A 13695-nucleotide genomic window follows, 5' to 3' on the forward strand; every position below is an offset into this window, starting at 1 on the left:
TTTTCAGACTTTTTTCTAGGTTATAGCGATTGCCCCTCCAAATGTCTTTTGCTAGACACTGCTGCAAAGAAGTATGCTTTTGATTAATTTCCTCATGGAGTAATTTGTACATTAATGTTCCCGTTATTGCTCTGATCTGTCAACACCTATGCACTCTAAACGGAGGAAAATGCAATAACAATATTTGCCAGCTGTTTCTTGCACACAAATCAAATTAGAGTGCAGCTCTATATATGCAGCTCTCAAGACTCAGCAACAGATGGTTGATCACAACAAGAGAAGAGTAAATCCCCACTAGTTACTGTACAATGACACTCCACAGATATCTCCACAGACCTCAGTGAAAGAGCTCCATAATTTATCCATTTTTACAACTGATGGCATTTTGTAGCAGCAAACGGCTGTGTGTTTTAAACCAGGCAGACTCATTCAGCTGCACACAATGGCAGCATGTTTAAATGTGTTTTGAAAGGTCTCCTATCTTTCATTTTCAGAGTTGCTGTGGATGAGTCAGATGCCAATGTTATACAAAATTGAAATGTCTTCAGACCCGCCTGTTACCGTAGAATTTAATTAATCACCCTCAAATTTTGGCATGTGGCCTTCTGAGAAAAGTGCAGATTTTTGTTGACGTCACAAGTAGAGCTGGGGCCTGTTAAAGGAAAGAGGTTCAACAAACTGAGTCTAACCCAGAATTCTGATTTGATTTACCCTGAGATAGAAAAACTCTGAGTTTTTTAGTTCCGGAAGAGCTGATTTAAGTTGGTTCAATCACATCAGAGTAGGTTTACTCAGAGATAAGCACGTGACAACCACTATAAAAAAGGCAGAATGAATGGAGCCATGATACTACGATTCATCATGGTTAAAAACCACAACCAAATCGGTCGGCATACTTTATCTCTCTGGAACTGGAACTATTCATGCGCAGATACAACAAGTGTGGATAAATATTTTGTTTAAAAAAAAAAAAGCAATACGGCTGCTGCTGAAAAATAGCGAGAATTGCTGTGGGAGAAAATTGCCCCTAGAGTCAATGCGTAAACTCAAATAAAGTATATTAACTTCATATTTAATCCCAGGTAACCTATAATATTACTGGTGAAAACTGGAATGGTATTACATCTATAATTTTATTTAGGTGCAATCCTGCGGGCAAAAAAATATACTACTACTAATCCCATTCTGAGGTTGCAGCACCATGTCATTAACAGAATTATAATTTATAATAATTTTATTCTTTTTCATGGCTCTTATTGGTTTGTGTCCAGGGAACACTACAAAAACGTTTAAAACAACGTTTCATAGCGAGGCACACTTTTCTGCCGGTTGTCTGTATTTGCCAAAAACATAATGCAACACAAAGAATCTGCTGGGACGTAAAAGTATGTCCACGATGGGTGACGTTAGTTATATGAGGACGGATAAGGTATCTACATATCTGATAGATGTGAAGAAAAATGATAACTCTCAAATAGGTAATGTGGAAATTAAAATACATCTAGTCCAGCCTCATTATCATCTTCCGACGTATGTTTAACTCCCTGCGAAGTAATACAGCGCTTTCATCAACGTGATTGTCGACAAAAGGACATGCCATGTTAGAGAAAAAACAGTTTTCTGATCTGCCTCACATGGTTAATAAACCAACCCTGTTTCTTTTATGCATGAGGATGACAACACTGTGCTAAAATGGGCCTGACACAGACTGAATGAATGAATGAATGAATGAGGAAAAGAGAGCTCTGTGTCAGAGGCGGGAGACTGAGAGAAACTCTAGGTTTATTGAAGAAAACCTGCCTTTGACCAGGTTAGGTTCACAGGTTCAGATACCATAGTAACCGACTCTGAGGTTAAGTCACCTTTCTTTCTGAAACGGGCTGGAGTTACCCCTCTCTTTCAGGTTTGATTAACCTCTCTTACCGAAACAGAAAACACACATTTCCCCTCATCTCAAGGTTAACAAACTCAGACTTCTCACTAAACCTGCTTTCTGAAACGGGCCCCCGGACACATCATCTCTGGTCTACACGTCTTTGTATCCTCCGATAAGACGGAGGGACAGAGTGAGACAGATTGTGGTTAGGGTCAATAGGGTAACCCACTTAGGTAATTTAATATTCAATAAATCACTTAATTTGAATTCTTATTTAACCTGGATCTTATTAGTTTTTTTTTTATTTCTATTGGAACTTTGTTTCTGTCTCTGTTTTGCATTGTAATGTCACTGTGGTCTCAGATCTTGGATACTTGGATTACTTTTGTTAACACACTCCTGTTGTCATACTGTAGTGAATAGAAGTGTGTCAATATGAACGGCCATCTAGTGTTTATCTTGATTAAATCACATTCAAATGACACCAGTCTGCTGCTAAATAACCACCGCATGCAGTAGAATTAATGCTGAAATGCCATTTGATTGATCATATCAATGGTTTCATCAACATCTGTATAACTTGTTTCTATCATCGTAAAAAAATTCTATTTAAAAAAAGCACACCATCTGCCTCCAGCTGCAAGTTGCTGTCCTGTGTGTTCGCATTGTGCCGCTGTGAACCATCCAGGTTTGAGGAATTTATATGTGAAGATACCATTTGTCTCTTTTTTTATATTTATTTTATTTCATTACACAAGTTAGAAAATATGCATTTAGGCATTTAAGAATCTACATCTTCTACAACTTTATTTTCTGGTATTTTTCACACTTTACATTTAATCAATTAAGTGGTGTATTAGTTAATTTAAAAAAGAATCAATAGATGAATCCATAATGAAACTATTCCTCAGCTGCAACACTTTGATAGCTGCAGATGAAAAATATGAGAAGAGACGGAGGAACAGGCAGTCGGATAAAAGACAGATGGAACAGGTTGCTAGACAGCAAGCCTAACATACTGTTGTCTCCTCATATAACTCATCACAAGGCACATTCTTTTTTTCCTCTTTTACTGATCAAGACTAGGTGTCTCACAGACCTTGTCACAACATGTAACTAAAACTTTTCTTAGAGGACACAACAAAACTTTCCCACTTTATCTATGTGCTCCTCTTTTAGCAGATGATAAACCGGACCATGAATATTGGTCAGACCTGCTGGAGTACATGAAGACTTTGAATCATGTGCAATCTGGCTGCGAAGACGCCTCCCAAAAAAACTCAAATCAAATCAAATTTATTCAAAACTTGAGAAAACAAGTTAGGGTTTTCTTGGAATGGAATAAGGGACCCGGCAGTTTGGAGACACCCACAAGAGCACCAACGTGGAAGTTCTGTGGACAAGTTCAGCGAAAATCATCTAACAAAAAAGCCACTCTAAAAAATAAAAATCAGTTTAAGCGTATTCTATATCTAAAATATTTTTACCCTCAGCCCTTTCCTTTGGCACTACATATTCTCAACGTATTCCTACGCATTAGCACAACTGGGAGGGAAAACTTCTGTGGAAACGAAAGATTGGCTGACAGCAATGTGAAGCAGTAAAAATATTCTAAATATAGTTTACACGTAATCTGATTTATATTGTTTTAGGTTGGTTAAAGTCAATTTGGCTGCTGCCTCTGTCCACAGCAGTGCTTAGCTTCCATGTTTGTACTCCTGCATTCTTTTCCAAACTGGCAACGTGCTAACCGTCATCTACTCAAAGTAATACACTCACTATCAATAAGTTCCTCATACAACACCATTTAAAAAAAGCTGAATTATCCCTTTAAGCTTCCTGCAACATTGACATAACAGACATTCCAAGAGGAGGAGAGAGAGCAAAGGGAGGCCTAAAACACATTTTTAGCCATCATAAAATCAACTGTCAAATCTCTCCTTAAGCACTGTTAAGCACAAAGAATTTGTGCCATACATTTAAAATCACTGCAGCCTTGGAAATGGCTGCAACGGCTTGGGAAGTTTTTTCATGAAAGGGCATTCACATGCCTTTAAGGACACAGGACAGTTAAACACAGAAATTTCTCAACTCACTCAAGCAAAGCTTTAAACTATTAATTGTTGCATATACTGTACTGTAAAGGGCATTCATAACTGTCATATAGGAGTCAGTGTAGGTAGCCATGCTTCCAGAAGTAATTCAGCCATGTACACTTTACTTTGCAGTGTTTTAGAGAAAAAGCCCTGTTAAATCAGAACTCTTTGTCATATTAGAAGGCATTCTCCTTTATGTTGGAAGGCAACTGGATGAACTAATTAGGAAAGCTCTGTTCTCGGCCACAAGGAGCTGGCTCCCAGCTCTGGGCCACTGACTAGACCAGACAGGTAATGAGATGAGATGGCGACATAGAAATCCCTGTAAGCTGCTACAAGGGACGTCTAGTTCAGACCCCCATACTGGAGACATGTTCCTTCAACGCGTAGAGCGGCATGCAATAGCAAAGCACTGTTCACTCAGTGTTAATGAATCAATCAATTTCTACCAGATAAATCACAGCGAACGCCTCGTAACGGCCGACTGTCACCATGATGAATTCCTTCATTTCATGTAATAAGCTGGCTGGGAAGTGATTTATCCCTGGTGCGCAGGCAGTTATATACAGCAGTGGACAGAGGTGAGAGATACACATGAAGTGTAATATGTCATTGAAATATTTCCCATTCAGTCAGTGAATAAGGTTGAGCCAGACGAAAAACACTTAAGTCTAAAATCTAGTCAATATCAAAAGATTTCAATCTCTGAAGCAGCCAGTTGGGATATTTGGTTGAACGGCTTATGCTGCGGGCCTCACCATATTTCCTGACATCACCATATAGCTGGCTGACAATGAATTATGCACTGAGCCTTTTTGAAGCTCCTGTTCTCTCTACTCCTTATACCGAATGAGACAACGATAAGTGGGAGTAAGAACTACCTTCTAATGCTATTGATTGCCTTTGCACTTCCCTTGTTCAGGGCCGAGATTAAGAGCTGTTTTTAAATGTAAACCTCTCTGGCTAAGTAGGAGACACTGCGTGCTAATCAATTTAAACCACTGCTGAGCTCAAAGCATCACATATAACAACCCCCACCCGTTTTTTGTAAAGGGATGGATGTGTGTTGGGGTTTTGTGCTGATCCCGGTTAAGTGATGCTATTGCTAGACTGTAGTATATCTGCCATTTGACCCACAACAACAAAACCCAAAATACACCAATAGCAGAGCAAATAGAACATATATCCTCACCCGGTCAACTGAAACTTTTTTGCTTTTGAGTATTTAATTTGTAGTCATTTTAAAGTATATATTTGCAAAACTTGGCTCGGTCCGAGATTTCAAAAGGAATAGAAATTAAATGAATTTAAGTGATCCCTATCAAACTATTGTGTATGAATATGAATGCATACATCCATAACCATTCATCACTATTATATTAACATTGCTAAAAGTTTTATACTAACCACACACCATTGATGATTACATTTGTTGAAATGGGAAAGTGCTCCCGGCATTTTTTTCTCTATTCCACATATCAAAATTTCATCCACTTTAATTTATCATTATTTAATTTATTACGTCATTGGGAATATATAATAGTGAAAGTAATATTAATATTTCACAGTTTTCTGCAGAGTGAGATAATTGGAACTGAGACATTAGTGGTTAGTAAATGAAAATAATATTACCTGGTGAGCACTTTCAAAAGATGGCCCAGTAGCCTTACCCTGACTAATCTCTTTCAATTAAGCTGCAATGCAGAGATCTATGTACACGTGTGAAAGCTAGATGAAAGCTTGTGAAAATATCCATGGTATAGTCTGAACTGTTTGTCAATGTGTTACCAATAATGTGTTTAAATAGATATTGCTCTCGTAAGAGCAACACAGTATAACATTTTTAATTTCACGTTACCCAAAATTCAAAGTTCACAAATAAAGGCCCTTGAAGAGCTGTCTAGTGTGCTCCCTTGTCATTATCACCACCTTTATGGTGCTATCTGATAATTAATTAAAAATAAATGAGATATTCCCTGAACTTATGGGCTGTAGAAATTGAAAGGTGAAGTAGGAGGCTGTGCTTTAACGACTTAGGCAGGGTGATAATTAAGAAGCTGTCACCGTTTGTTACCTTGTCAGTGCAAGTGTGCGTTTGACTGTGAATGTCTGCGTGTGTTAGCATGTGTATGTGAATAGATCTGAGCCCCCTAATCTCTTAATATGCGTCTGAGGTCTCGTTTGAGTTCAAAAGTCACCATTTAATTATACCGCGGCAAATACTTAATTTTCAATTATGATGGCGCTGGGGAGCTCACCTTGGAAAAGGACGATTCAGAAACAGGCGGACGAGGCCCCTTCTAACCTTTTCAGAAATGTTTATTATTTTTTTGAAACACCGGAGTTTGTCAGTGTGGTTGATTTGCATGGGGCTCTGGTATAATGAAGGTCTCATGTTGGTTGACCCTTTTTAGTCAGACTTAGGGGTCATGTTGCAGGGATAAGCTTCTGGCTGCAAAGGAATCTCTTTCACTAGGGCAATTAGCACACACACCTACACACAATGTCTCAGATGTGCAGATACTTACTTGCACACAACAATTGTATAAAAGAAGTGGGGCTAAAAAAAAATTAAGCCTTTGTGGACGTGCCTTAAAGGAGACCTTTAATGCTTTTTTGTATTCTCTGTCATATCTATAATGTTAAAATGGTGGATGTTCATACAATCAGATACACATATTTAAAAGAAGTGCCTGTGAGCAAAAACCTAAGATATCCCACTGTTCTGAACCCTCTGGTTTCAAAAGTTTTTCTACTTTTAGCTTTGTATTATGTAATATCGAGCCAGTTTTCTATATATGGTCATCTGCTCCAGACATGCTACTGCAGAGTTTACGTTACACACCTTGCCACATGTAGCTACATGCTAATGACAGAGAAACCTGCGATCTTGGTTGCAAATGTTAATTACATCCCAATTTCTGCTGTGTAGTATTTGGTTGGAAAGTCTTTATAATTGGACGGTACAAAGGACGCCAAGAAAAGCTGTAAACTTGACTGTAGATTTAAATTTTTCCCCAGTTTCAGATCACATTCCTGTTGGAACATGTCCGGTTGTTTAATATTTGTCTTGTGTTATGATATTATATGTTATTATAGTGGTAGAGCGGTTGCCTGCCAATCGGAAGGTTGGTGGTTCGATCCCTGGCCCCGCAGTCCCATGTCGAAGTGTCCTTGGGCAAGACACTGAACCCCGAGTTGCCTTGGTGCAGCGCATCGAAATGTGAATGTGTGTGAGTGTATATCTGATGAGCAGGTGGCACCTTGTACGGCAGCCTCGGCCCCAGAGTATGAATGTGTGTGAATGGTGAATGTATCCTGTATGATGTTAAAGCGCTTTGAGTAGTCATTAAGACTAGAAAAGCGCTATATAAATACAGCACATTTACATTACATTTACATATTAGTCTTTATTAGTGATTTTTCACAGTATAAAGTCTTGGAATATACTTCGTGCAATCGGTCTCCACTTGCACCAAACTGTACAGAGGCAGTAACAGCCAGTGTTGCCAACTCTTTTCCAATGAAAGGAACTAGCACTAGCTCCAAAAGTCCATAAAAGATGCCAGATGATGTCATGCGTTCATTTGCATAAAACTTAGTGGCTGTGTCCAATAACTTTCTGCTGCTTATGGCAGAGAGAAGAGCTGTAGTGCTGGGATTAGGATTCTCTTAGCGGTATGCATGGAAATTAATTACAATATAATTTATCTCACTTAGAGGTTCTGAAAAGTGGCTAAATCTAGCGAGAAAGTCGGCAGGTTGGCAACACTAGTGACAGCAGAGGACAGATGCGAGACTATGGATGTACGTAAACCTTGACCAATCAGAGAAGACTGGTCTTTTCTGGGAAGGGGCTTAAAGAGACAGGTGCTCCAGCGTTTAAAACAGAGGGTAGATACAGGTGCAGCAGCCATAGGCAGTATGTGAAAAAATGTATTATGTATAATGTGTTTTTTGAGCATTAAAGCATGTAAACATATTCTAGTACATAGATATAAGAAAATGCATACAAGTATGAACCTGAAAACAGTACCCGATAGGTCTCCTTCAAACCTATATTTTTTCTAATGACCAGCAGGGAACAACTTCAAAAATAATTCCAATAAATAGACCATGAGAAAGTGACCCTACTTCTCACTTGATTTATTATCTCAGTAAACAGATTCCTAATGAGTTTATAGTATCAAGCTCTAGTTTAAATCTTCTTCAATACAACATTATGTTCATTTTGTTAAGTATGGTTCTATTTGTAGTAAACACGATGATAAAGCTGCTTTAGGGCGTGGCTACCTTGTGATTGACTAGTTGATATTACGGGGACCTGTCAATCCGGAAAGAGGCTTAGCAATGCATGGCACTGTGTACATTCAAATGAAGTGGGTGTTGTCCGTGTTTTTGTCCTTATACTGTTTCAGTTCATGAAGTCTCTCCGCAAACCAACGAGTGAAGTCTCGGTGGCTACGTCCACTTCATTCATACAGTCAATGCTTCTTTTAGGCCAGACTAATGCCTAAATTATACCTCCGCGAGTGTGGGCCTATGCATTGTGCATGGGCTGGTGCGGGCACCTCTTGCGCATCAAGCATACATAGTACTGTGGTGGGTCGCGCGTAGCATGTGATATAACATATGCCTGGTAGGACCAGAACTGTCTGGAAATCCTACCCCTGCTTCTGATGTCAAATCAAACTTCTGCGGTACCTGGCACGTATTCACATTTCTAAGGAGGCTCTCTTCATGCCCCGCTGACCATAATGTGGCTTAGTGAAAGCTTTTTCACAAAAGTATGAATTACAGTAGGCAAAGGTCAAATGTAGGGTTGAGTACTGTTCACATTTTTAATGACATCATGACACATGTTCCAAGGGCCTAATGTGGCAGTTTTTCCCGAGGCTTTGACTTCAACATAGACCTGAGAAGTTTATAAAATTTCCCCTCCAAATGAGGTTTGCATTATGAAAAAATTTGCCTTTTTATGTTGCCTCAAATCTTCTCGGAGTGTCAGCCAATAGACAACACTCAGCAGGAGGCTTTCCTCTGAGCAGTTGGCATTGCTGAGCATGAACAGTGGGACAGTCTCACAACACAATGTGTGATGAAATGGCTCCTGAACCAAGCTCACTGCCTTGTTCACTTTCCTTCTTCCTCCCTGTCTGTTTCTCTCTTACTCGCTCTTTCGGCTTACAACCCCACTTTAACTGAAAGCTTCCCTTGTTCTCAGCACAGAAGAGCAGATGCAGGTTGAAAGACATTTCTTTTTTTCTTCATCTCAGTGTTTTTTCTTCATCTCAGTGAAAAAATTAGCCTTAGTTTCTGGCATCGGTAGGAGCAGGGCTTCTAAAGCCTTCTTGTACTGAGAGCAGGTACAGTATGTGAGTGCCAGGTCTCAACATTTTAATTATGCAAGACATAAAGATGCCCCACCACACTGTTTTTTCCAGTTCTAGTAGCACCAATGCACAATGGCACCTATCCTGCTCAGCTGTTACCGTCAAAAAAGGAGGGGGGATAAAAAACAAAGGACTGAGGGTGCAAAGGAGACAGATACGAAAACTTTTTCTATTGTTGAATGCAATTTCCTCTGCTTTGTTTGTTCGATTTAAATTCTGCTCATTTATCAGGCAAAACTACCTGCCAAACAAGAAAGAAAATACACAATAACTAAATATTCACAGTTGCACAGAGAAGGGAGGAAGGAAGGAAGGAAGGAACCAACCCCATTTCCGTTGGCTGACTCACTATTATCATAACTGGACCCAGTCTAACTCTCTCTTCTCTTTCAATAACACCTACACTCAAACACCTACACTCTTTCAAAGGTGACATCTGCCTGCATGATGAATTCAGGCTATGACAATAGCAGAGAACACAGGGTGGGTCTATTTATTTACAACATATGCAATTTATCTTAAAACATGCATATTAATGATTTTTGGGAGAAAATAATACATGACAGTTTGGTTATTTATTAGTCTTAGGGGGCTCCCACACCTACCTTGTTTGGTCCGGACATTTAGATTTTTTTCAGTTTGATACATAACAAAAATACAGGTGTGAAACTTCCACTGGATCACGGTCCGGACCAAACAGACAAAATTTGGTCCAACTAATAGAGGTGGTCTCGGTCCGGATCAAACTGAACCATGATCCGGTTTGTTTCTAGTGTAAATTCATTTTTTTTTAGATCGTTTGGGCTTTCGGACCAAATACAAGAAGTTCTGGCAGGCCAGCGTAGTGTTATAAGATAAGCAAAGCTCCTTTTAAAGCTAGGGTTGGTAATGCTGAGAATCTAAGATTTAAAAGTAGCATATGCTTTTGTTTTAAAAAAATGAAAAAGAATTGTATAGTAATATCAACTTTGTCCAGGGATTGGCAGACACGTCTGACTATGCATGTGGCAGCATCATCAGCTGTGGCAAACTATTCCGGCAGTGATTTTCCTTGAGAGAGAATATAGAAAGACACCCACAGGGAGCAACAGTAACATTTCTTCGGCGTTTCACACACAAAAAAAACGTTATCACGGTGTTGATGTCGAATGATCCTTGTCATAACTACAACATAATTTAAAGAAAAAGGCAGACCACACATTTGTGAATTGCCAATATGTAAATGACACATGTTCAGACCACGGCTTGCAGTAACTCAGGGGATAACACACATTGAGCTCAGGCTTGTACATGGGAGGGATAGAGCACACTTAGCGGGGCAAGGAGGCATTTCATTGGTTCTTTCCAAGCAGTCTGGACAACAAGGCAGTGATTGGTGGGTGTTTTTACAGGATTTCAGCAGCTACAGATGACAGATCTTTTTCACTCATTTGTCAGAGCCCATGAGTTATTTATTGATCTCAGGGTGTAAAGACCATTTCAGACGAAATATAAAAATGTATATTGGAAAAAAATGTACCAACCTAAACCACAACTATCAGGATCAAATGTATACAACATAACAAAACATAAACCTTGTCTCAGCGCCGCCGCTCCCACCACGCGCATCATGCGCTGCGTTGGTGTAGAGCACCAAGTGCAAAAGGGGCACCACAAATAGCCTAATGAAAAATCATCAGTCGTAATAATTATAAAGCCAATATTATTTCAGTAAGGAAATATTAGGCCATTTTTAGGCATGTATATCACAAAACAGGCAGAGTAGTGCCCCCAAAACACACACACACACACTCAACTTCCCAAGCCTGTCTCAATGGTCTGTTGGATTGCGCCGGATGGAGTTTGAAAGTAGAAGTAGTAACTTTTTTGGAAATGGCTAAAAAAAGACAGCCGTAATCAGGAGAAAAGAAAAGAAAAAAAAGAAACTTTTTTAAGGCATTAAGTAAAATGTACCTAACATAGTGTCATTTAAGAATGCATATTTTGGCGTTGGCCAAAGAGCCTTCAACATACAGGGCATGTGAGTGTTATATAAAGAGTTGAAAGAAATCCAAACCACATTTCAGTGAAATTTGCTTACTGCCAACACTATTTTTACATTGTCCTCACCCTCAGTTGTTATTGAAGCTGTGCACCAGCTCTCATTTGGAACACATTTTCATTGGAAGAAAAGCTCTGCTGCAGCTGGCACTTTACCAAACAATTTCAAGTGCGTACAATATAACCCCTGTTTTGCTTCACTTTGTTCAACATTGGGTTTTTACGCCAAACAACTTGGAGAATGTGTTTTCTTCTGGGACATGGAAACTGCCACTTTGTTTGTGTGTGTGTGTGACTAAGCAGACTGTTACTAATTTCCTGTTTTCACCTGTTTCCCTTCTTTATTGGCAGAAGAGACCTTGAGGCTCTGCCTTCTCTTCAGCACTGGGGAGCCTTTAGACAACCAAACAGTGTCTGCATTGCATGCTAAAATATGTGGCAGCTGTCTCTGATATTTCAAAACTAAAAGAATAGGAGAAGTAAGAGTGGAAAGGCATGCAGTGACTAAATAGGCCATTGTTCACACTAAATTCTTAATCTTGGGGGAATTACTGGAATTGTGGGGTCTTTGTAAATTATAGTGTAGTAGAGTGTTGTCTAGACCTCTGGAAAGTGTCTTGAGATAGCTTTTGTTATGATTTGATACTATATGGATACAATTGAATTTAATTGTTCACGACTTACTAAAAGCATTAGTATCTGCAGGTATACACCGAGGTTTGTACGCTGGAAATGAAAACTGAGTTTTTCCTGTGTGTATCTACTCATGCGAGGAAACCTGCAGAGGTGTGAAATTTAAACAGGTAGGGGGTCTGACAGGGGTAAATTGGACCGCAAATTGAAATGCACTTAATATAATCAAAGCAAATAGTTGGAATTAAACTGCAAGTGAGAGAAGGAGGGAAGATGATGGAGAACATCCTAAATTTTATCTATGGTTTCACATAGAGGTTTATCGGTGGGTGGTCAGGGCATCCCAGTGTTCTCCCTTTTTCTCATGTTAGTAGTTTAATTAGAGAAAAGGAATGATGTGGTATGAGATAGATGGAGTTGCTGAGCAGAGGAACTCTTTGTGGTTGTTCTTGAAGCAGAAATTGCAAGGCCTTGTTTGTACTGGATTAATCAGCAATTGTCTTACAATTCAGAGCCGGAATATTTATTCTGCAGACAGGCTGAAAGCACTAATGATGATGATGATAATAATAACAACAGTTGAGTCCCTCAGGAGAGCCTTTTTCTGTGGGCATTTCTTCAATATTTACATGATGCATCCTCTGTGACTCTGTGTTTAGAAAAGTAGTGGGGGCTGAGTCGTAGGTTACACAACATAGGGAGGCTGAAATCTGAAAATAAACTAGGCAGAGCTGTAGTGGCTATGTGTATTTAAGGGATAAAATCCCACTGAGACATAGTTGGTCCCGGAAAAATTCTAATGATGTTGAACCTTAACCTGTGTCCCATGCACCCAACGTTGCCCCCCGAGTTGAGCCCAAATCACTTTGACAAGGGCGCTTGTTTTATCTCATGCTTGGCTTGCCTATGATTGATGCAGGTCTTTCTGAAGCAGCTGCACTCATTGTTTTTAAGACCACATACCTGAGTTATGAATGTTTCATTCAGGAGACTAAATATGAACTGGCCGAGTTAGAGCCTCCCCAAGAGCGCTGAGGAATGGAAGACTCATGCATGCTAATAATGGCCTTAGAGAGGTTGGAAGAGAGAAAGAGGGTGATAGCAAGAAAGAGAAAACATGCATCAGCCATATGATAAATTCATTGGCTTCCACATTTCTTTCAATCTTTTTCTTCTGTACATTTCTACACTCTCCGTCGATCACTCTCAATTCTTGTTACCAGAAAAGACAATCTGTGACAAGCTTTCTAAAACAAAGAAATCACATGAACCCTTTTGACTGACGCAGCACAGCAATAGATCCATCTTGCTGAATTTGGAGACATGGGGAATATTGTTTTGCTGCAGTGACACGCTGGCCTGTCGTTTTTGAATTTGGGCGAGATTTATCAAAATAACATGCTGCCGGGGTGGCTGACAAGTTCTCTTGTGTCCCACTGTGAGGTCTGCACAGGGGGAGGTCTTGATCTGACCCCCTCTCCCCATCTCATGCTGAGGTGAGAAGAAAGCCCTTGCACACTTTGTGTTAGTGGTTCGGAGTGGAAAAGATTGAAAAAGCAGTCGTCCATGTGCCGAAAAATGTCACATCAGCGAGATAGTGATACATGTTTGGTACATGGGATGACATCAGTGTAGGTCTGGTGATGTGTTAGGTGAT

General features: G+C 39.7%; 1 protein-coding gene and 1 long non-coding RNA gene across 4 annotated transcripts in view; both read right to left on the reverse strand.

The window, feature by feature from the left end:
* Positions 1–13695, reverse strand: part of LOC117943720 (chemokine-like protein TAFA-1) — a 118058-nt gene that overhangs the window by 36581 nt on the left and 67782 nt on the right. The gene's annotated exons all lie outside the window — the stretch shown is intronic.
* On the reverse strand, positions 1247–2020 carry LOC117943721. The gene is made up of 2 exons (XR_004656417.1): positions 1915–2020; positions 1247–1862 (listed from the first exon to the last, which is right to left on the reverse strand). It is a non-coding gene; the product is annotated as an uncharacterized LOC117943721 (long non-coding RNA).

The sequence above is a fragment of the Etheostoma cragini genome, chromosome 4, assembly GCF_013103735.1.
Source record: "Etheostoma cragini isolate CJK2018 chromosome 4, CSU_Ecrag_1.0, whole genome shotgun sequence".
Taxonomy (NCBI): Eukaryota; Metazoa; Chordata; class Actinopteri; order Perciformes; family Percidae; genus Etheostoma; species Etheostoma cragini.